At 34.1% G+C, this 26,615-nt stretch overlaps 1 protein-coding gene across 2 annotated transcripts in view; it reads right to left on the bottom strand.

Annotated features, from left to right (window-relative positions):
- LOC149488359 (uncharacterized) overlaps positions 1-26,615 on the bottom strand; it is a 74,394-nt gene that overhangs the window by 21,881 nt on the left and 25,898 nt on the right. The window lies entirely within an intron of this gene.

The raw sequence follows: 26,615 nt of genomic DNA, 5'->3' as shown, positions 1-26,615 counted from the left end.
ACGAACTTCTCATAGAACGAGCGGTTTTTGCCAATATTTTGCTTCAAACGGGAGCAAAACTAAAAATTTCAATATTTCGGGAAAAATGAACCATCTTCGAATGGCCACAGTTTAGTCGTTATAAGGTTTAGAGAGCTGCGGTTAGGCTTAAATTGTTGCAAATTTAATAACCTTAATTTATGTACTGAATCATACTTGTCGCAAACGCATAGTTTATGACTTTTAGAGCAAAAAGTGAAAAAAGTCCAAAATTTTCGCAGTTTATCACGTGGTGCGCAGCGAGCACAACTTTTTCGAAGTTGCAAATTGGGATTTACATCACCCTAACTGATCCAAACAACATACCAAAAATTCAAATCTACATCGTGCTTTGCGAATTTAATGTTAATTTCCACTGGCCTAATATTGATAACGTTTTATTTAAATTGTGAAGCATAACAAAAACCTTTAAATTTTCAATTAAAGATATTGCACCTTTCCAAATAGCTTACGATATTCTAAAAATATAACGTTGTTCCTACTTAAACTTTACTTACAATTCTTAGATCCAAAGCTAATTGTATGAACAAGCTCAACCCCACGAAGCTACTTTACAAAGTTCCACACTTGTACACCGACTACTAAGGACAATGTAGTTACAACTTGTCTCAACTCTGACCGTACATTAAAACAATTTATCCAACTATGTGTGTTAAAGACGCTAACTGCCCAGCCTTGTATAATATCGCCTTGTTGATATGAAAACTTTCATTATACTACATTATACATGTGTGTACTGCTTGTGGTTTGTGGAAAACTTTAAGCTTTAAGCTCTAAAAGGTTAATCTAAAAGGTATGTTAATCTTTAATATGAAGGAATCAATCGATACGATCAACTTTCATTTATTTTAACAAAATTGCAGTTTACAATTGGAATTCATAAACATTAATTAGTATAGATATACTAATTAATGTTTATGGAGTTCAAAAATCCCTCATTGTTTTCTTCAGTGATTTTAAAACGTATTTTTTGGCAAAAGAAATATTTTTCAATATAGTTAGGTAACATTCAGTTCGCCACTCACACCAACAAACGCATTTTAAACATGTTTTTGTTCATTTTAGAAAGATAAAAGAATGTGCGCCCAATCAAACTAAAAATCAAAGACAAAAGAAAAAAGTCATTTCCAATAAATATTCTACAAATTCGCTGATTTTATAAATTGGCTATCGTAAAATACAATGTATCTATAGCTTATAAATTAAATCAAAATGACAAAGAAACAAAATGCAGCCAATAACAGTATTGATTTACTTAGTATTCATTCCAATCTGTTAATTAATGCAATTCCGAATGAATAGTTGATATCAACCCAGACTAACAATATTTATTAAAATTCGATTTGTGTCCATGGTTTTTTTTTATTGTGTTTAGGGAAGCGCTTGACCACAATCTCGCCTGATGTTAGCTGAGATGTGGTCTAAGATGGTACGCTCTTCCCAAGAAGGGACCTGTTCACTCTACGCTTGAAGACCCCCATATTTTTATCGTCGGGGAATATATACAGGGATGTATTATCCAGGACACGTACCTATAATTGTTAAATATGAAATATATAAATGCTGTATTTATAGCAATTATTAATTATGATTTATTACTACTAACAAGCTACTTACGATCAAATGACGTCGACTTCTATTATTGAGTTTTCAGTCATAAATTAATAATATTTATTTTACAAATTTCATCTTTTGCAGATTGCAAACTATATTTGATGAAGAATTCCTTAAAATTAATATTGGATAACTATACTGAAATGCGTTTAAAATAAAATAACAAGCATGTTTGATTTATTTCATGTCGACTTCGTATGCAGTTATTATATATTTCAGCACTATATCACATAGTTACTGTCCAAATCTGAAACGCAGGTATTGTACCACGCTATCAATGTAACCAATCTCAAATAATGAGTTTATGAACGTATTCGGAAGTGCATATCGGTCGTCAGTATGGAATCGTTTCAATATTTCTGTCAACCGAATATGGTGCTGAATACAATATTAAATATTAAATTCGCTATACACTTTACCTATTAATATGAATTTGAAGCTACGGTGCACATGCAGACTACAGGAAACGTCCCAATACGACACACTAAGGATAGAAGGCAAATGTTTTGTTTCTTTTTTCTTTGAATTTTTTTAAAGTAACATGTGGATTATCTAAGAGTTCCCGGATTCTCAAATTGTTAATATGGATAAAATTAAAAAAAGTATCTGGAACGGTAGAGATTATATTTACTTAAATTTATTATTACCGCAATTGTTTATAAAAGTATTATTATAAAACATTTTAAGCGGCTTACTAGATTTACCATTAATCGATCAGATTTCTTATCATCCTCTATACATCACTGACGACAAGTATTGATAATTTAGATAGCTATAATATATAGACGCTTTGCTGCAATTAGCAATAACATGATATTGCAATTGCAATACACAAGTATAGAATATAATATAATATATTGAACATGTTATACCTTGATGCTCAAAAAAGAAAATATGTAGAGACGATATAATATGCTCAATATTCAGAAGAGTAATTTCGTTGAACATTGTAAAATATTTTCTAAACTGTATGGAAAATGTTAAATAAAATATAGATTATTTCATTCATATTATAAATTTATAAATATAGATTAATTTTAAATCAATAAAAGTTATAGTAACAATTTTTTATCAGTTAAAACATTTGTTACCGCTTCCTTTTAATACAGTGACTATCAAAATAAGTTATCGGATATTCTTTTTCTTAAATCACCTGTCAGTTAAACTAAAAGGCGAGGTAATAAATAATGATGTATCACTTGTTATTCAGGATCTTATTCCTTTATAGAATTTATAATAACACCGGTTGGCAATCAATTTCGCATGTCCCACCCCATGTATTGTAATGGATCGCCACCATGTGTGATTGATACCTGCACTCTGATTGGTTCATACAGCTGGATTGAAATCTCAATATATTATGCTCTATTACGCACCAGAATATAGATTACGTTGATTTAGTTTGAAATTGTTACTGTTAGTTAGATCTACGTATGTATACATAGATTTATATCTATGCTATACGTAGGTACCTTTCTATATTTATGAACTATCATCATCGTCATCATCATCAGCCCTATACATATATGTTCCCACTGCTAGGACATGGGCCTCTTATGAGGGTACAGGCAATAATCCTCCACACTGGCCAAGTGCTGGTTGGCGGATGTCACATGTCATCGAAACTCTTGATTTAACCGAGCAGTGATGATGTTATAAACATACGTAGATAAATATTTGAAAAATCAATTTATTTCCTGCACGCCCCTGGTCTCGAATCCCCGACATATCGATTTGAAGTCCGAGGTCCTCACGACTGATTGCTATTTAGTATTTATTATATTATGAACCATATTTTCCTGTAATCCTAACCGTACAACGAAAAAAAATTTTGCATTAGTAGATAGTAATCATCGAGTAATTCTTTACTAACATCGAGTAACCTTAATGCCATTTCACTGACTTTCCAACGACTCTATCGTTAAACAGGTCTGCAAACCTACAATTTTCATCTTCTTCCTTTAAATACTTTTTGTCATTTCACTCTTGAATGTAGTTTTAACTGTGCATTATTTTTATAAGGATGTTAAAAACTAGTGAAAATGCATTCTTACGTATTCTCTTGACACAATATAATATATGCTTGTGCTAGATTTGCTCTTTATTCGAGTAAGTAGGTAGATTCAATCGAAAATTTAATCGTTTGGTGGTTCATAAACGCATGTTCCCTGTGCTTCACAATGCACAAACATAGAAACAGGCCTATTGAATGCATGTTATGACTATTAACCTACAAGTATATCTCAATATTAGATTTAAAACTTAATTCCTAACCATATTTGAAATCAGGGATCATCGTTAGTGTTCTGCAAATTTATAGTATCAGCATATCTTTGATGCGCTTGCAGATTTAGTGCCGACACTCATTGTCAGCTGACAGCATTATTAACGGCTTCAGTCAATAGAATATATCATTGTAGTTAAACTGATTACCCTCCGTTTATTGAAAGTTATATGAACCTAATAATTCAGCCGCCGCCTTCCTTGTACTAAGTAATTGCAGCACATTCGTTCTCAGTCTAGATTAGAAGTGCAAAATTAATGAATACGAATGTTTGGTCTAATAAAAACTTGTGTTAATCTGGTGATTTGTTAAAATGCTATTTAATATGAGTAAGATTATTTTATTACACATAATATACAGTAGCTAGTCCTGATGGAACCTACCAGACATTATATTTTATTTTATTTTTAAGATATTGCATAGCTTCTATCGCGGGCCTTGAGCGCGGGGACCGAATCCAGAAATTTAGTAACGAAAAACCTCACGCTCCCCACTCCGACGGGCGCCGGAGGTGTGGCTTGAAGGCATAGCATGCAATTTAGCTTTACCGCGACAGTCCCCGAGTGCCACACGTCTTTTTTTATTTTATTTGCAACACAAACACATAAATAACAATATTATAGGTGCAATACTTAATTAAGATAGACATACTTTCAAATTTCATTATAGATATCCAATTTTTAAGTATGGGAGATAGATATTTCTTCTCTCAATCTAAAGTATAATAAAAGTTTAGATGAGCGAAATTAACGTTATCTATTCTAATAAAAATACTCACTAAATGAATACTAATTTCCATGTTCTGTTTTCTTCCATTTACTTATTTATGGCTTCTGTTATTTTTCTTGCTCTTAATTAATCAACAGTTGCTGAAGTAATAAGATTCTCTTTGACTTTTCAAGTTTATAAAATTAACAGTACCTACGGCTATTTTACTCAATTAATTGGTATCCATTATCATTCAGCTTTTTATTTTACCATATTATTTACACAAAACAACAAACAAAGGCATAAAGAACATCACAAGTCAGTGTTCATACAACTCACTACGCACTTATTAATGAACAGATTATCATTTACGTATAGACTTTAATAGTAACAAACGTTGTTATAAAATGAAAACCAACAAAATCATCAGATCACTAACAAAGAGCGACCGACTGCTCTTTGAAATACTGAAGCAAATACAACATCAGTCAAACGGAATTCCCTTAAAATCTTAAACCCACAAACAGTAAAGTAAAATCTAAATATGACGAGTATCCGATTGAATATAGTCCCATCCACTGCCTGCAAATAGCTTTGTCGACGATTGTATTGACTTTGAGGCTGTTACAGTCCAAAGCTATATTATTGCACTAGTTCTGTGGAATCCATAAAATAAGATACAAAACCGATGTTATTTAAACATTACTTGGAGTGAAAGGAAATAAATAACACGCAAAATAAAGTACAAAATATGTTCGAATATTTTTCGGTATTAGAACAAAAAGGAAAAAATTAACGTTCTTCTTTCCTTATTTGTCATGTTTATGGGTCATATGTTAGATAGGGAAAAAACTAGATAATAATTTTGATCTGAGTCAACCACATGGCAACCAAGTCACATAAATAAAATGCATAGGAAAAAACTGTTAGCTTCATCATATCTCGAAGATAGAAAAATTAAATGCAACAAAACATTTAAAAACTCAATCTATTAAAACAATTTTGTCATTAATCATCCAAAAACTCAACTTTTTTTCCCACAAAACATTAACGTACAACCATGCACGGACGAATAACAGAGTCGAAAATTCAAAGACCTCTAATTCCACCCAGTCAACATTCACACAGACGGGCTGTCGGAATGTCGGTCACTTCACGGGACATAAAGCTTTTATGGAGACATACAGCCCATCCCATAGGGCGCTATATAACCTCTCTGACATACTCCACCGTAATTCAACGCCCGAATACATTGCATTCTTCAGACGATTCTTCTAACCTAGTGACGCTTTGTTAAGTAACGGTAAGATTTATTACTTTACTCCTCATAAAATTATTGGATAGAACGTGAACGTGCTAAGTGCACGTAACAACCAAAATATCCTAAAGTTCCATAGGTAATCACAATTCCATCCTTTACAAACATTGTTTGGAAGGGTTGTCAATCCCGGCTAAGTTACAGGTATCCAGAAATGGAAATCAAACTTTAACGTTTGAGCAAACGTCAAACAAACCACGCAAATAACTTTAAAATTAACTTCTGAACGATCTGATCAAACTTTTATTTTGATTACCTTCATTAATAAAACATTGCCGTAAAATCAGGCATTAGCCATAATAACTTACAGAACATAGCCTGAATTCTAGCGCATTTTTTTGATAATTCATGATAACTTCTTTTAAACAAAGACTCATGACGTCACATTCGACTACTATCTACTATACCGACCAATAGACCTGTAATACTTACCAGACAGAGATCGTAGATTCAGCCATCTAGCCTAGAAAAAATTTTTTAAGACAAATAATTCTAGCATATTGTTGTCTAAAAATATGTTTTATCCACGTGTTTTGTTTCCATAAGTATAGTTTTGTTTATTTGAGATTAAATACATAGTTTGGACGGTATATCAGTTATGTTTATTTATGAACACTCGAAACTTTGTCAATATGTATGAAACTCCCACGTCTTATTTGCTCAGTCGTTCAAATAATGCACAACAAATCTTGAGTCTTTTTATAGCAATCCCCTTAAGCATGTGTCACTTCGAAGAACGTAAATAGAAGATCATTTAAAACCAAGTTTAAAACTAAGTAGAAAAACTCTGAAAATTGAAGCTTTAATGTACATAAGAAAATTGTTTCATCAAATAAAAAGATAAAGTATTCAAGTAGTTTAAAGCGTTATTAAATTGTCGTAATTAGAGTATTTAATTTTTTAGTAAGTCGAAAAGCTAACAAAATCAAGAAAAATTATGACTCTTTGATAACACTATCCATAGCTAAGTTAAAATAAAAAAAAAACAACACAAATTCTTATTTAAATCTCATAAATATTAAATACGTGGTGTACTTTATAACCTCGTTCAGAACCTCTTTACTGTATAACATAAAGAATAACTGGATAAAAAAATTAAATGGCTTCCCACCTCGAGCTATGAAAATGCACAAAGAAAATTATTTCTTAATCTATGGAATTTTTTATTACTTCTCCGTTGTTTTACTACGTAATGAGATTCTCCTTTCTAGCGCAATGCTTGAAACTCTTTTGTAAAAATATTATTTTATTACATTGAAGTATTGTAGACATTCGCAGCCGACAAATTCAATAAGAATACAAAATATTAAGGAAAGAAAAAATCTGTAGCGTATTATTTGATGGCTATCAAATATATTGTTGAATTCAAGTAAATAAAGCGTCTATAAAAGATTAAACAACAAGTTAATATTTAAAAACTCAGGGACCAGGGTTATTACAATTATTTATCTGTTTAAAAATCAGTTGTATTACTTATTGTCTGCATGGGAACTTAATATCTACCAAGGCAAATTCTCAAAAAACCCAATGTTAACAACAGCCAAAACGCTATAAAAAACAAATAATAATAAGCTACGTTGCTGTTCAATGTTCTATCTAGCAAACTGCTAAACTTTTTAGATTGAAAATAAACCCGCCACCTACGCGAACGCCTTCAGTCTACAGGAATATTTAAAAAGCAATCCACCTCAGATTTTACTTAATTTGATTGGAGGCCTGTAAACCAAAATACGAGCCGAAGCTTAAATATTTCCAAACAAACATTGCGATACGAATATATGAATGAAATCCCAACAGCTACAAATCTAGACGAGAGAAAAAGCCATGAATGTAAATCAAGTCGAATACGGCCTCATCAAAGTTTGTTGGCGATGCTCTGTAGGCGCTTTCAAACTCATTTTCATACTGCGGACGCTGCGACAAACTATACTAAACTCCAATTAAGTATATTTTTACGGAATCCCTAAAAAGTTCCAAGGGAATGCCGGCCTTGTTTATTTAGGCAATGTTTACTCGCTCCGAACTTTTGAAGCACGGCCAATTTTTAACTTCTTCTAAAAGGTGTTCCATTATTTTCTTTTCATTAACCGCTACGTGATTTGACACATTTTAATTAAACAGTGTTAATTAATTTAAAACGTTTGTATAAACAAGCTTTAGTTGGGATTTATTATTTGAATAAGACAACCAATTAATTTTTTGTGAAATCACAGTATAATGGTAAGTGTTATAGGTGAAATAAATGCCTTGTTTATTCTTACTCACGTTATAGCTACGAGATTATATTATTTACAGAAAATGAAAACCACATTAAAACTTATCTTTACCTACATATTTAAAAGGATTAACTTTAATGAGACTCAAAAACTAATAATAATTTAGTTTATTATGAATGTTTTAAAGCCGACGATGGAGTAATGGGATGAGCCAGTATGAAAGGACGAGTTCACTGACGAACGAAATTTGCAAGTTATTAAACTATTAAAAGTTTTGTAATTGGTATTTCTATTTGTAATTTTACAGCTTAAATATATTTTTCAAAATTGAATATAAGTAAGGACGATGACAACTGTAGTGTCTTTTTCTTTTTGTACAGGTTTTCTTCAACCAACACTGATTTTAATATTATATAATATGGAATAAATATATAAAAAAAATATTCCGGTATAAAAACTACTATAATCTTTTTTGTGAAGAAGTAAGTTCTAGTACACAACTAAAATAAGTAAATAACAAATCATCACTCCACTAAAATTGACTGAACGCTAAATATGTATGATAACAATTACAAATCGCACAAAAGAACTTTATAAATGTATTTAGAAATGTAAGAATCTACATAAATAATATTATAAGAAAGTTCTTTCTGTGACTTGATAACGAGACTACCAGCTACTAGTATAATTTCATAATTACCCGGTTATCTTTGAATAAATAATTCAAACATTCTCTTACGCTAAAATAATGATGTTAATTAAAAGTCTAGCTTAAAGGTAGCATTCGGATCTGGGCGGTCGCGACCCGGCAGCCGCTGCCCCGCAGCCGCGACCGTGGTCGCGCGTACCGCTTCGTAGGGAATTGTATGCGATAGTGTCCGACGCAAGCGACCGAGCCGCGCGGCCGAGGGGCGCGACCTGCTCGCGATTTTGGCAGCGCCGCCGGACCGCTCCGGGAGCAGTACGGTCGCGCTGCTGGCGACGTTTACGGATGAAAACGACGAGTTTTTAGTTGAATTAATTGCTAAAAATCCACCACTTTACGATCCTCGACTCAAAACCTATAAGGATAATGTTATGATAAAATAAATCGATTTTATTCCTCTTTGATGATAGTAAGACCAACATTATTTGATCGTCCTCTTCTTCGTCCTCTATCAGTCTCTTCACGAGTTCTCGCTTTCGTATATTTGACTATTAATTTGACTGAGTGCTGTTTGACTACTGCGCGTGGCAGTCGCTGCCCGGGTCGCGGACGCTGTTATCCGTAAGCTTCTGGCAGCGCCGCACAGCAGTGACAATTTTCCCGGCTGCAGGGCCGCGGCTGCCAGGTCGCGACAGCCCAGATCCGAATGCTGTAAAGGTAGCATTCGGATCTGGGCGGTCGCGACCCGGCAGCCGCTGCCCCGCAGCCGCGACCGTGGTCGCGCCGTACCGCTTCGTAGGGAATTGTATGCGATAGTGTCCGACGCAAGCGACCGAGCCGCGCGGCCGAGGGGCGCGACCTGCTCGCGATTTTGGCAGCGCCGCCGGACCGCTCCGGGAGCAGTACGGTCGCGCTGCTGGCGACGTTTACCGATGAAAACGACGAGTTTTTAGTTGAATTAATTGCTAAAAATCCACCACTTTACGATCCTCGACTCAAAACCTATAAGGATAATGTTATGATAAAATAAATCGATTTTATTCCTCTTTGATGATAGTAAGACCAACATTATTTGATCATACTCTTCTTCGTCCTCTATCAGTCTCTTCAGGAGTTCTCGCTTTCGTATATTTGACTATTATTTTGACTGAGTGCTGTTTGACTACCGCGCGTGGCAGTCGCTGCCCGGGTCGCGGACGCTGTTATCCGTAAGCTTCTGGCAGCGCCGCACAGCAGCGACAATGCAGGGCCGCGGCTGCCAGGTCGCGACCGCCCAGATCCGAATGCTACCTTAAACGTCGCCAGCAGCGCGACCGTACTGCTCCCGGAGCGGCTCGGCGGCGCTGCCAAAGTCGCGAGCAAGCCACGCCCCTTGGCCGCGCGGCTCGGTCGCTTGCGTCGGACACTATCGCATACAATTCCCTACGAAGCGGTGCCTCGCGACCACGGTCGCGGCTGCGGGGCAGCGGCTGCCGGGTCGCGACTGCCCAGATCCGAATGCGCTACCTTTAGACTGTTATAAGCGGCACTGCCTTATTACAACTATTAAAGTCAAGAACTCCGCGATAGCATGAATAAACTTTAAATAAATCTTAGAATTTTTTACGGAAACCTTCATTCTCTATAATTAATTAGTTTTTTCTTTTATAGCGTTTTTTTAGTAGGTTAGGTCACGATTTATTTATTATTCTTTGAACAGTTTTTTCATGAGGCCGTTATCTTAATATTTTCCAATCTTTAAATAAATTGCTTAATTGGAACTCAAAGGAAAGTTACCGCTTTGCATCCGAATACTATACTATACGTATTGAAATAATTAATACCTTTTCACTTTTCTATGAATTAATAAATAATGCATGTAAAATGACCTACTTAACAAATGGACTACTTAATACATTAAAAATTTTAAAGAGCAACCATGATACACACTCCTTATAAATTAATATTTCAAACTCATATGTAATTTATTAATTTGGCCAAAGAAAATTTATAATTATCCTGATATTCTATTCTTTTTTGTTTTGTAGAATACACCTATGTATTGTAAAATTCAAATACGCATCTATTTCTTTTTGTCTCTCCATTCAAGAAGACCTTTATCAAATTCCAATCAAGCAAATGTTATCAGCCGCAGCACGCGAATCGAACATCCGAAATTAATTAAATTCAGATATCCAATTCCTCAGAAATACGTGTATTAGTTATCTTTGTTTAACCGAGATTTATACCTCTATTTGTCCCAAGGGTTTGCGATATCTCCCGCGATATCTGACTATTTCTCCTCCTTTCAATTCCAACGACCTCGATTGATTGTGGCTGGGAGTGCGGATTTGCGAATGACCTTTTATCTCCAACTTTGTAAACTATCCCAGTAATGGCTATGGGAATATGAGCTTCGGTGAATACATTTCCATGAAAATTAATGACATTCATTGACTCTCTGGTTTTAATTTAGTTTTTAGTATTTGTAATGTGATTGGAGTGTAGAAAACTAACATAATACTGTAATATGAAGAAGAACTTGGTATTCATAGTTACGTTTCTGGTTTCTTGACCAAGAAGATATAAGGCTCGGTCATTTAGATATTTGTATACTGTCTTTCATGCAATGCCATTTTTAAAACATGTACATATATTGTATTATTCATCTATCATCCCATACGCAAATAAACTACAAAAATGACCTAGTTTAACAGCATTTTCCCATAAGCAACTTATTTCTTATCTTCAAAAACATTGTCAACCAAGTATAAAGTACCAGGCGCACATAACTACATAGGTACGCGTTCGAGATAGCAATCGTTGGCATATGCAGTGCAATATCCGGAACAGAACCGACATCGACTCCGCCTCACATGTAATGATGCGAGTGTCGATAAGAATTCAATATACTGCACTGCTTATTTTTATTTGATGCATTCGATCCCGCTCGCGATATAATAAAATTGCTGTTGGTTCTTGTATACTAAGCTTGTTGGTTGTTTGACTTTTATTGTGGGTGATAAAGCTTTAGAATTTGTCAACTGTAGAGCAATATCATTGAGTTTAATGATACATGCATATTGAATATAGATTGACACAGAAACCCTAAGCTATTAAAAAAAATAATAGACTAAATCTTGTCTAATTATGATGAAATTTCATAGGAGTAACCAAAGTCTGATAACGTTAGAATATTATAAATTAATTAATGACGGAAATTCTAATTTCAATGGTATATTTTATGATATTACCTGTATGTGGTGATAATTTGAATGTGTTTACCCCTTTTGTCGTAAAAGTTTTCTCTAAATTCTTGATTCTTTCTCAAACTGCTACTCATTTTAAGTATAATTATTAGAAACTCATCTTATAAAATACAATGCTTTAAGATATTTTCATTAAATTAAAGACATTGTAAAAACAAAAGGCATTTGATGAACGCTGGCGTGCAGCCAGAAAAGCTCTTGCATCGAACTGCCAATGAGTGTGATCCTCGCAAGTAAGGCTTTAACAAACACCGTCAGTTAAGACTCGAGAGGGATACGTCGAGAGATTTGAAAATAAAGCGAAAATATTTAAAAAAGAGCTCGAACGTTCCGGAATGCAACGGAAAAATAATGAACCAGTTTTTGCCCTCACGGAATTCGAAAATATTCTTTACAAGTTTCAGTTCACAGCTACGCTCGCCTGCATGCAGGAGCGTATCTGCTTTTTCCGTAGGTATCAATGGTTGCAAAATTCGTTCAACCGTTCCAGTGTGATTGGTTAACAAACGACCTCAACAGACATCCACTTCAAGAATCGCATTTACATTATCAGGAGAACTACAGCAGCAGCACATAGAATTCAATGAACCATAAATAAAACATTAAATGTCGGGAAAATAATATAATGAATAAATCGCGTTTAAAATCCGTTAAAAAGTCTTTAATTTCTAAACATTAAATATTTAAAAATACACAGAAGCCCATCACCTAATTCTCACACAATCCCTACCCTTACAGAAACAAAACATAAACAGTTACCAAACTAAAGCCATACATTATAGACCACACCATCTATTACTGACCCACGTTACGTCAATCGGGACGAAAGTGCTACGTCAGCACTTGATTCGATTAAACGAGCCCTAAACGACCTCAATACCTCCCTTGGACTATCGACAGGGGAAGTATTAAAACTGCTAGCTTGTTTACAAATTACTGGCAGGGTTGTCTGGTAAACTATATTAAAGATTGACTTTTTACCCTTTTAGCATTGTTAGATTTTAATAACAATGCCGCAGAAAATATATAATTTAATTACTCTCCCGTTTAAATGACGTGATTACTGAACAGTACTAATTTTTCCTACAACGAATTATATGTGCCTTAAACTTTTATCTATCCCAACGTATTATAACGAGTAAAAGTATTGAAATATTTAAGAAATACAATTGGTAAAATATATTTTTTCTATTTTTTGTGCTTTAAAAATTTAATACCGGAAAATAATACTGCGTCATGCGTATGCTTATTAATAAATTGCCAAAATTGAATGTAGTTTAATAACTCGTTATAATAATAGACCGGGAGATACTGACACAAAATTTCGAGTCATTTGTAACAGGATGGCGGATCTACAGGGGTCTTAGTACGCAATGACAAAAAGAAAAATGATGGTGTGAACGCTGGTACCGGTGGGTTAGTCGCGTGGGCGTTAGTCGAACTCGTCGGAAAAATAGCGAAAGTCAAACGATTTGTAACACAAAAATTTTAGAATTTACCGATAGCCCATGAAAAAGAAGTAGGCGGTAGTGTCATGCCATACTTTTCCGGTATGACTTACAACCCGCCATACCGACGCGAATGTGTTGATTTAAAAAAAACAATTTTTCAACCATTTGTACCAAGCTAACTTTTGCACAGGTAACCATCGTCGTGCAGCCATTTACGAAAATCGCCATGCCATACTTTTCGGACGATTCCAAATGGTCGCCATACCGCCGAAAATCTGCAAAATTTTTTTATTTCGCCTATCTTTTTGTACCAGTATTGCATTTGGCTTTTTGGAGAGTATTTGATAAAATGTGACCATTATTATATTTGCCATACTTCTAGTAGGAGGAAAAAGTGCTGTCATACTTGAAAAATAAATTTATTATTAATTTATATAAGTGAAGATTTCCAACACCTAGATCTTTGAAATTTTGTATTTATATTTGTTGATCCTCAAACTTACAGGAAAAATAAGTGCCATACTGTTACAAATCGTTTGACTTTTGCTATTTTCCGATGAGTTCGACTAACGCCCACGCGACTAAGCCGCCGGTACCAGCGTTCACACCATCATTTTTCTTTTTGTCATGGCGTACTAAGAACCCTGTAGAACCGCCATCCTGTTACAAATGACTCGAAATTTTGTGTCAGTATCTCCCGGTCTAAATATTATGGTTGACAACATAATATTCATGACGCACTCTTGCAAATATGAAGGCGTGACTTGATAACCTTCAATCAATTGACTTGCGAAATCTTAATATCATACATTTTATATTGACTAGCTGCCCCAGCAGACGATGTTCCATTGCCCCTTTTTCGTGAAAGAACCTTGCTTGTCTTAACAAACATGTTAAAAAAAATTGCCGAATTTGTAGAGCCGTTCTCGATCTTTACACTTAACAAAACATTTAGTGATTCATTTTTATTATATAGATAAATAAATATGGAAATCCTACGTTTAAATTATCTAAAGAAAGCCATATATTATTTATGAATCCTAATTGAGCGGAAAAGATAATTCATCCCAAGCCAATCAGTAAAGATACTGATTTCAGCATTTTCCGCGTATCGCTTTCTAACATCGTGTATTGAATACAAAAATTGACTATTCTTACGGAAGGAAAAATAATATAAAAGGAAAATAATATATATTAAACACTTGACCGTAATTTGAAGCTTACTTCATTGAGAAGGCACCTAGCTTTTTCCGCCTATTCTTCCCTCTCTTTCCGTTGTATGTATGCTATCTCTCTCGCACACCTCTCCACCAGGTGGCGGGGCGCACGATAATGTCGGGCGCTGGATGTTTTTCATTGGCGTCTAGCTTCCGCCGCGAGAAGGTTGTCTACAAGACTACAACCTTGGTGCTATTAAGTATTAAGTATTGCTTAAAGCAAGTGCTAAAAGTGTTAAAAAGTGTATCCCGTCGGATCGGTACAGTGAGTTATTTTTACATCTATTCTAATTAGTGTTGCCGAACTATCGATAGTTTGACTATCGATAGTTGACCTTGAAAATAAGTCAGAATATCGATAGCACTATCGATAGTATCGATATTATCGATACTATCGATACTATCGATAGCGTTAATCATGGAATACTATTGATGAACTGCAATAGTATCGATAAAATCGATAGTATTGATTGCCAATAGTTGCTATACTATCGATACTGTCGATAGTATCGATACTATTGCTACTGAATATTGCAACTACAATCGATACTATCGATAGTACTGATACTATCGATAGTTTTGAGCTATCGATAGTAGTAAATTGTGCAATAGTATTGTTCACGATTTCTTGGTATAATGGGTCAGTCAGTGCCACCGACCCATATTATGACTCAGTTTAAAAGTTAAGACTAGTATTTGGTTTAATCGTTGTAATAAAGAGACATCTAGTTCTAACATCTAGTTCTCTGTCATCCACTATAATATTATTGATAAAGCAATACTATCGAGAAAAAGGTCACTATCGATGGGACGATATTATCGATAGTATCGACACTATCGATAGTATCGATAGTTCGTTCGATATTGAGCTTCGATAGTATCGACACTATCGATAGTATCGATAGTTCGTTCGATATTGAGCTTCGATAGTATCGATACTATCGATGGTATTGCTATGTGTCGATAGTATTTACGCTTATAGGACTATCGATACTATCGATAGTATCGACACTATCGATAGTATCGATAGTGCTATCGATACTATTGCTTTTCCCCAACTATCGATAGTTAATCGATAGACTATCGATAGTGGACTATCGAGCGGCAACACTAATTCTAATAATATTTTACTTAAAAATGAGTAAAAATCTTTAAAGTCAACGGTATAATCGTTGGACTTTATTTAAAATGTTGAGGTTTTTAATGAATCCTTCAGCAATAGTTTATTTTTTCAATATGCTTAAATACTTAATAGCATGAATAAAGATATTTAAAATTAACGATACAACCGTTACATTTTACTTGAAATAGTAACTTTTCTTTTGAAATATTTCATTATGCAATATGTACTAATTAATATTTGAATTTTTAATACTGTGAGTAAAGCTATTTTAACGGTGTTACCGTTCGGCTTTACTCGAATCGTTAATATTACTTTTGTGATCATTTGATATTACTAGATATATCAAATACCCTCTCTTGTATATAGATATTTTTAATATTTTATTTCATTTTTAATAATGTGTTTTTATTACAAGGGTACAAGTGAATTTTTCGTGGAAAAATTACAATTAATACTTAGTATGGATATGAGCCAACTCAAAGCTTTACAGGCATACAATCCATTGCTACGACTTTATTACATTGTCGTTATCGCTAGGAACGGTTCGGAATTCCTATCATAGTTTATTACTAAAAATTATCGAACGAGATGAGTCAGCTCCAAGAAGTCACGACATGTCAGAACACGTTGTGATATTATTTTATAAATCGTACGGGAGTTACCGCTCAACTGAATAATGATGGAATTCGCTCATGTATAGTAGATACGTACCATGAATGTTCCACACATTCAAAACTATCCGTAGTCTATACGTGTCCTTTTATGAGTATTACTCTGATCCGTTTTTATGTGAAAATAGACATATTACACACGGCTAATTTGATTGAAAATAACGTTTCCTATGTTCAAATGATGCAACTTTTTTGTTAAAACGAGTAAGTACCAAAAATTTTACAATTAAATTCTTTGGTTTACTGAACTTGTGCTGAAAGGGTTATCGTATAATAATTATCGAGATATCTTAATATAAATTAGATTTAGATACACTTATTTCAAAGGATTTACAATTCACTTCTAACGTTTTAGAATAATATTATAAACTTGTACACCTTGACAAAAAGTAAAAAATTGCGGGTGAGTGGAGATTATTTTGTGCAATTAAATATAACGTCCTACGACGGTATGGTTGCGTTCGTAAGGAATGTTAACGGATATAAAGCAACTAAATGTTACATCGATTGCATGAACAAAAATAAATATGAATCGAAGTTCATTTTAAAATTTAGTGAATTGATTTGAATTATGAATTTATTAAATGTCGCTAACATTGGAAAATAAGTTAAAGGACCTTGTTAATTGCTATATTATTTAAATGATTATTTACTGCTATTTTTATATTAGCACTAAGGTGTATTCTTGCTCGAAGCAGAATACATAAATGTGGCCACTACTCCTCGCAGGGGTTAGCCAGGTCAAATTCACCCTCGCAGGGTGTCTCTTAAGCATTTTTTGGCAGGCCCTACTTATTTTTAGCTACAAACATCCCTCGCGCAGCTGTCGCTCGCAGGGAAATGGTGCAAATATATATCGGCCCTCGCGGGGCTTTGATTACAATCGTCCCTCACGGAAAAGATGGTGCGAATATATATCAGCCCTCGCGGGGCTTTGATTACAACCGTCCCTCATGGAGAAATGGTGCAAATATATATCAGCCCTCGCGGGGCTTTGATTACAACAGTACCTCACGGAGACATGGTGCAAATATATATCAGCCTTCGCGGGGCTTTGATAACAACCGTCCCCACGGGGAAATGGTGCAAATATATATCAGCCCTCGCGGGGCTTTAATGGCGATTGGTGCAAATATACAAAGGATTGATCATTAAAATGATCATAGATATTTGCTTTTGTCAACGAGGACCCACGAAAGAAGTTTTGGATATGACCGTATCGGATCTTCACTCTTCTAAGGTAGGTAGAAAAAGGTTTTGAAATCTACTTCACAGTGGGCAGTATAGTAAATGACCTAATAAATACAATAAAGGTTAGATACGTCAAATAATGGGCGCATGAAATTGATACTTCTTATCCTGAAGTTTACGCTTCAGGAATCAGGAAACCACCATTGGTTTACCAATTATGGAAATTGGAATTGAACAAATTGTATTTACCAATGCAAAGCCTAATCACAACAAAGGAAGGCGAGTCGGATCAAATATCTTCTCGCTGATGATTTGTGGCGGTGGTTTCGAGGATTGTCACCAAGCCTTGTGTCAACGGTATGTTTGGTATCGTAATTAAATGGCACTAGCCGACCAATTTTCATATACAAACATCGGAAGAGATTTTTTAATCGCAAAGCGATTGAATGTAACAAATGACGATTGATTACGTATAGTTGACCTCTCATAGGCCTATTTTAGTTGCCCGGTCTTGTAGGCAATTTATTTGACTCGTTTTTCAACCCATTTGACCTCATTATTGCACCCATGAGATTTTTCTTCGGGGCTCAAACAATAAATCGCTGAGGGATTAGGATAATCGTTTGTTAGACAAGTTTTTTGTCATCCCACCAGGATTATTATATTGTATAATATATATTATAAGTATTATATTATAAGTTATATACAACTATTAACGTAAAACGTTTAAGTACTCAACGAATGCTGAGAATACTGACTGTTGAGTTACATAGGATAGAGGATAAATAACGGAAAGTCAATCTTTCCAAACAAAAGCCTCTTATTATTAGTAATTACTTGGAACCCCTACCCTTAACGAGAAAGCTCTGCCAAATGACTTCTCATTTCTTTGCTTTGGGGGGGGGGGGGGGGGGGGCAATAAATGAAATGTACAGGCTATACGGCTTTTAAAATATAAGTCTGGTAAGCGAACTAAACTTTGCTGGTTTAGTTCTTGCTATATCGCTATCCGTGCCTGCTTCTCGTGTTTACGGGTGAATTAAGTTTATCAATAGTCATAAATGCAATGCTATTCAGAGGATATACTGCATTTAAAACATGACAAAGTCTGGTAAGCGAACTAAACTTTGCTAGTTTAGTTCTTGCTATATCGCTGTCCGTGGCTGCCTCGCGTGTTTACGGATGAATAAAGTAATGTCCTGTCTTCGCATCCACAGCTAACTGTCCTATACTGTCATAATCTTAACACAGATTCATTCGACATAGCTCCCCACGAGCTCAGTTCTTCATTTTTGCACTCGCACAACTGTGGACAACACAAGAGCAATGCCTCCATTGGTAGCAGTTACAATCAAGGGATAACTAACCTTAGGCTAGCCATATTACGGATGTTGGAACAACCGACTATATTCAGGGCAATTGTCTTTGTTCAGTGTAACGTTTAGACTGTCGTAGCATTCCTACGGAACAAAGATGGGATCAGATCTGCATCCTTAATGCATTTAATCGAAAGGAGATACTTTCAGACGACGATAGTATTCAAAACCCACCATATTCCTTAACATAATAATGCATAGTTAAGCTTATAATCTCTCTTGCCATTATCCTGCAGCAGAATTCCTTGGCGATAATTTATCCTCGTTAGAACGAGCAAGGGTTGTTACGATAATATGAGAAATCCTAGTCAGTTAGAGACCTGAACGACGCGATAGAGTACCGCTATTTCAGTAGTAGTAACACCTAGAAGGGTGAAGGTATTCTGGAAAGCGGAACTGAAGGCCCGGTCAGCAGCATCAGCCACCTAATAGACAGTGTTCAGTGCTGCACCACTATAATCTGCAAAATGACTCTGACGGTATGAAAATGTGGAGTACATTTTCAAAATATCAAATGATATAGTTGGAATAAAAATCCTATTTGCCTCCGTCTATCCAAAAGACATACGGAGTAGCTAGTAGTAGTTGGTTGAATTAGAATAAAGTAACTATAGTTAAAATCCTTTGTTACTGGATAAATGTGGCTCTTTTCCTATCTGACGTTCATATAGCTGTTGACTGCCTAGTGTTGTGCACAAACACTATTATTATAAACTAGCGGTCCGCCCCGGCTTCGCTCGTGGTACTTACGTTTTCTCTACATAAAAACCATCCTCGTACTTCAAGGAATATAAAAAGAATTATCGAAATCGGTTCAGCCGTTCTCGAGTTTTGCGCTTACCAACACATTTTGCGATTCATTTTTATATAAGTATAAGAAGATAAGTCACGTTATGTAGTCCCGAGGCTTTCGGTATATAAGTTCTGATGTAAATCATAATTATATCTTAAAACCGAATTGATTAAAAGTAACGTACTTGGCTGTAGTAATTGCAGTTTTGGGACACAGATAAGCTCCTTATCATTTTAGTCTCTTAAGTTCAGTATATTTGTTTCCAGTACAGAGTTTATGACCTATCAGTTTTAAATAAATAATTCATGCATTGTACTGAAAGTACTAGCCATGTTTAGATTATGATTGGTGGCGTTGGCTCTAAACATTAATAGATACCGCACGGTTTGGTTGGATGTTAAAAATCTGTATTATAATTAAAACCGTTTACCTGTTTTGATATTTTATTGCCTTATTCAAGGGGTGACCTTTTAAATTTATTTCTGACCCCAAAAGTAAGGACCAAGTTCTCTTCTTGTCCGCTTGTAGCAGGTTGGGTTAAAACTGTGTGAGTTGAGACAGGTGGTAATTCTATGTTAAGATGATTCAATTGTGCTTCTACAGAGTTCTAATTGAATAAATAAAGGTTTGAGTTTGAGGTATTTTTGCCTCGTCGGGATCAGCTGTTGCTTCATTTTGTAAGTAACATCTAAATGCATAATTGAAAGTCGTTACTGGCGCTTTCGCAGATTTACGCTAAAGATAGTGAAAATTGTAGTAACTTTAACTTTTCAAGCCCAAAAGGTTAACTAAGGTACGCTTGAACCAATCTTATAAGTTCTAATACTTTTAATCATTATGATTAACTTTTTGGTTCTTATTTGATTAACTTTTCATCTGGGATTGTTAATATATATATAATATAAAAATTTGTGTGATTTATTGGTAGGTATACTATCTGCACACCTTACTCTTTCAAATAAAGAAATAAGTAATTACTTATGTATTCAAATTCACATTGGCGTCCATATATTGTACACCAGGTGGGTAACAAGCAGGTCTCAATGAAGTAAGCTTCAAATTACGGTCAAGTGTTTAATAGCTGTGTTTTACCTGAAAATAAAACACATATTAAATACTTACCTATATTTGAAGCTTACACTTAACGTCCACCTGTTGTGGATTTCGACTCAATGAAAAACATCCAGCGCCCGACATTATCGTGCGCCCCGCCACCTGGTGGAGAGGTGTGCGAGAGAGATAGCATACATACAACGGAAAGAGAGGGAAGAATAGGCGGAAAAAGCTAGGTGCCTTCTCAATGAAGTAAGCTTCAAATATAGGTAAGTATTTAATATGTGTTTTATTTTCAGGTAAAACACAGCTATTATGAAGTTACCAAGAAGTGCTACTTTGGGCACCTGTATTAAATTTATATGTTTATACATTCAATACAATATATTGAGCATTATTTATCAATCTTTATGTATTAGTGTGTTAAATTTAAAAAGTAGTGAATTTAAGATGTTAAAAACGATACGCATAATATTAATAAAGAGCCCGAAATACAATCTTTTTTGGTTTCAAAGCTAATTATATAATCAAACTATTCGTAGAAGCAATCATTAGACTAATGCAAAATAATAAATATTAAAATACCAAATCTATAAAATTGCATACATTAATCTAAATATTTCACATAAATTTAACTTGGAAATGTGTATCATTTGACCTCATTTAATATTAAGCTTATCTCGTATTACTAAACTTACTCATGAGAGCAATTATTATAATAAATAGCATCTACATTTATGCAATTAACTGTACTCGTACATAAAATATTCAGAGTGATAAGTTTATGTTATTTATATTCGAATAGGGGTTAAACTAAACTTCTGTATGAATTGTGGCATACTTACCCAATACCCAAAGAAATATAACCTGAAAACCAACTTTTAATTTACATAGTAAAATGACACGCTCACGGTTTACGAGGACAATAAAATAAGCAGCCTTAGCGCCCTCAAATGTGTAAACTTTATACTCACACTTTTTTATTCATGTGAACTTTAACAAATGCATATGAGTTTATCGTATAGGAGCTGCCAACGTTGACAAGAGAGAATTTTAGTAGTTGGTTCTTTGATATACTGTTTCTTTTCCTATTTGGGTTAGATTCCGGGCTAACTAAAACCCAACCCTAAAATGACTTTTTTTAAAACGTTACTAGCTCCCGTACCATTATAAACTGTCGCTTGATATGAACATGACGTATTGATAGTTATATTCGCACTAAAAATCGGTCACCTATTTTGTGATGACCTGTATAGTATGAATTATGATCTATGAAGGCTATTTTTTATATTCAACTAATGTGGCTAAAATGAAATGCTTCCAATAAAAATATAACGAATGCTTTGAAAATGTCGGACACTTATATATTGTATGATACTTTGTTGCGACGTTATAATAAAATAAGATACTGGATAATGCTTTACTATCACGATATAAACTGTTCGTTAAAATTTCTAGGTTGAGATCTTAAAGGCACTAAATTCTTAGTACTATCATTATTAGTAAATATTACCTAAGTATTCTATTCTCTTATTTATACGAAAGAGTAATCTATTAAATAAATGATAATATTACAGAAATAATCAAAAGGTTAACTTATTAATTAACTCTGCCTCAGAACCTTTGACCTAATTATAGTTTATTTGAGACATACTAATCCACGACACAATAAACGTATTCTTATTTCATCGATATCTTAACTTCTTATATTATCTTCCTTATCTTCGTTCTAAGTATTTCGTAAAAATTATTAGAAATTCGAGACTTATTAATTATACACGAGTTTCGATGACTATGAACTGCAATAGCATACAATTCTTCATTGTAAACACCGTCTTTTTACTCTGGCATCAATCTTGTCTCAACATTGTGTACCTTTCACCTTACACAGCAATTTTCCCATACACTCGTTCAGTTTTCAATTTGCAGTGTTGTCTCCCACAGGGCGTATCGCGATGTCGAGAACAAGAAAGCCCATAGCAAATATTCATGCTGACATCGAAACTGCACAATATTGACGTATAGTGTATTCCCTCCAAAATGCAACTCTGTGTGCTTTATACGAACCGATTCGTTTCACAACTGGACGTGTTTTTTCAGTGAACATTTTTATTGAACGCTGTCAGCGATGTTATGAATCTAGATAAATATTACTTAAAAGGTTTTTAGTTTTGATATTTTATGATCTGATTTTCAACAAAAGAATATTTTGTGGTGATTTTTAAGACATTTTGCTTTCATCTAAGGACACACAAAGATCAAGAACAAAATATTCGCTGATGTACAAAAGATATTTCATCGGTTCATTAACTCGTAGCATGAAAGGCTTGTTCCAATCTATTGTACTGTATACATAGATTTATACCCGATAAGCTTTGTTATGCGTACTTACTTATTATAAGTATTGGTTAGGGAGCCAGGTGCAAATTTGGTTAACTATTTCCTCTCAAGAGATAATTCGTCAGACGCATGAGAGTATAGTATTATAAAGCCTCGTGAACGTCAGCTGGCGCTCGGTTGGGGGGGTGAGCGGTTGTAGCCTCCCACGCACATAGGAAAAAAAATACATTCATTCATTCATTTCCTCTCAGCTAAAAATTTGTCAAATTGTAGCTAACCCAATATCTCAACGAAAAAAAATAGTCAGCTGGTTACAACATGGTGTATTATACGTCAGCTGGTGTCTCGAACATGAAAGTTAAATTTAAAGAAAAATTTATTTTCCGTTATTTCCTCTCAAACAAAAATTTATCTGATGATAGCTTATATGTAACTGTGGATAAATATATATGTCAGCTGGCTGTATCTTGGTGGAAAAACCGTCAGCTGATACGGGAGGCTACAACCGCTCTTCCCCCCAACCGAGCTCCAGCTGACGTTCACGAGGCTTCATAATACTATACATTGATGCATTTTACTAATTACCGCTTGAGAGGAACTTGGTCATAAAATCTGCTGCTGGCTCCCGGACCATATTTCTTTGTTAGGTCCATATTTTATTGGAGAATAAAATATCGTCAACCTCTTCAAAAATATTTAAACTTAGTTAAGTCTACTAGGGTACCAATAGTATAATACTTATGCTGGTATAAAACACTAAAGAGTCATACAAAAGCACTAAAGACTATTTAAATTTAATCAAAACATATATTTAACAGACCTAAAAGAATTCTCCATTACTAACGTAATATTTGTTCAAGTCCCTATTATTTTAGGACGACAGACCATAGGCCATGTTAACATTACAGTATTCATTATTTTCGTCGTATTTATTCAGCGCCGAAAGCAATGAAATCTCTTTATTCATAGTCATGCCAATTTTATTTGACATAACATTTTCTTATGTTAAGGTTATTACTTTTGTGGTTTAGAAACATAGACAAATAGTCCTTAATTTTACTTCGATCCGAAAAGTAAAACAACATATTATATCTACCTACTCGCTCCGATAAATTAGAGTCCAAATATTATCACTACACTCATGATATTAGATCGTTATTGCACGCCTCATAAGCGAAGCGTTGAGGTGGGTACTACTGTCACTTTGCGCAAAACATCTGATTTTTCAAACTTAAAATGTCTTTATGTATCATACATTGCACTTGTAAGATAATACATACACACACATATTAAGAAAAAACACTATTTTTAACGTTCATGATATTTTTGATGTCATTTTTGTTATTTAAACTAGTTAAAAAACAGTTTAAAAAAGTTCTGTCTTGGACGTCCGTGTGTCTGTATGTGCGGATCCTTCGACCGAAATACTTTACTAATCGAGTCTTTTTTTTCTCTTACGCTTGAGTATGCCCTTTCATTTTTCAGGGTCTGATTCGATGTGGTTTAGTTGTTATTAAATAAACAAAAATAATAATTAATAAATATTTATTAAAAAAAATTATGAGGCGTGCACTTTTGGATTTTCCAAATTATATTTTTAATTAAGAGTAGTTTATTAATTTCTGGAAGGGACAGACTCAGGTCCAGAAACCGTTTTGTTCAGCTGTTATAAGGAACAGCAATTGAATGATAGTATAACGTGATGAAAAGTGTGAGCTTCATTTCTCTACAACTCTTATATTGTGATTATGACAGAATTATGCATACTCGCAACTACGTAAATGTAGTATAAATGTAGTAGTATAAATGTAGTAGTATAAATGTAGTAGTATAAATTCATAGTACTGTTTCCAAAGACGACCCGTCTTCTATCCAAATGATTACGTGAATGAAGGACAGGTTTCTATTAAAATTATAAAGAAAATCGTTATTTCTATATTAACCATTTTATGTTCGTATAGTTTATAATGAAACCTATAATATTAATATATTCGTAGTACCTGGACAGCAGTATAAAGACTGGTATGAGGATATTAATTAAGAGCTTTCCATCCCCAAAAGGGTAACTCATATAGCATGATATTTTCATATTACATAATAATCATTTCTATGAAATAATTCATTATTCATTCTGAAATATTACGTTCGCAAAATATAGGTTATGAGTATTTAATATATCTGATTAAAGTATATTTTGTTTAATTTGCATATTACTAACTGTTCTTCTTCTTCTTTCTTTCTTTCTTCTCGCCAAGAATCCGCCCCGTGTGTAATCTTTTTTCAAAAAATTTCAAAGCTTTAATTATCCTACAGCATTCTCCTGGTTCTAAACTACCAAATCAGTTCAACCGTTCTTGAGTTAGGTATAGTAACAAACACAACTTTCTTTTATATATCATGTGTTTATATAGTATCAACATAAGATAGATTTGTATTCAGTACCCAAGTCAGACCGTGCTACAATATCGATTTCCGATTAAGCATGGAGTTGGTACAGGAAGAACCTAATTTCCTGCCTTCTCCGCTTAAAGCAGAATATATGTGAATAAATCTACATTATTTACTTTGACAAGTGTACATCCTTTGCCATTTTATTTATTTCAGTGTGTATTTATTTTTATTTTGTGTAAATTTTACTTGGCTGGATAAAATATATATTAATTATGCTCAATAATAACTTCATCAACCTTCTGTTTTACTTTTTGTTATTAACGTTCAAAGATTTGATTAACTTGTTAATTAAATCCATGAATTATTAAAGTAAAACAACTACACAAGTGAAATGAATCCAGTTTCAATCAATTCTTAACCTAATCTCTACATTTAGTAGAAGATTATTTTTAATGCAATACATTTGTTGATCAGTATAATATCTGCTTGATTGCGTTCACAATGCCTTCAACTTCCATCATCCATTCAAAGTTGTAACACAATAGAAATTCTAAAAAGAAAATGTGTTGATACAATGTACATAAGCAACAGCCTCGTCATGCGGCGTTAGATCTTCTATCTTAATAATAAATCATGACTTACACGCTTATAAGAATATAGCGGAATTTGATCACGATCGTATTTTCACATTTTCTTTTAACGCCGCGTACATAAACGTTAATTCGGGTTATATTACTTTTCTAACCTAAAAATGTTAACCTAAATATCGGTTATTATAGTATAAGCTTTCTGAATATACTTCGATATTATGTTCAACGAATTCTGATTGTTTATGATCACAATATGTTTCAATTACATTTATTAGTCACCCTTCATTGGAAATCCTGAGCGTGTGACTGACAGACATTGTATTCATAATTGCATTGCATCGTAGCG

This window comes from Colias philodice, chromosome 5, assembly GCF_061535455.1.
Source record: "Colias philodice isolate Cphi_HAF_F1 chromosome 5, ilColPhil1 Martin Lab GWU primary, whole genome shotgun sequence".
Lineage (NCBI taxonomy): Eukaryota > Metazoa > Arthropoda > Insecta > Lepidoptera > Pieridae > Colias > Colias philodice.
This window is presented reverse-complemented; position numbering and strand designations above follow the sequence as displayed.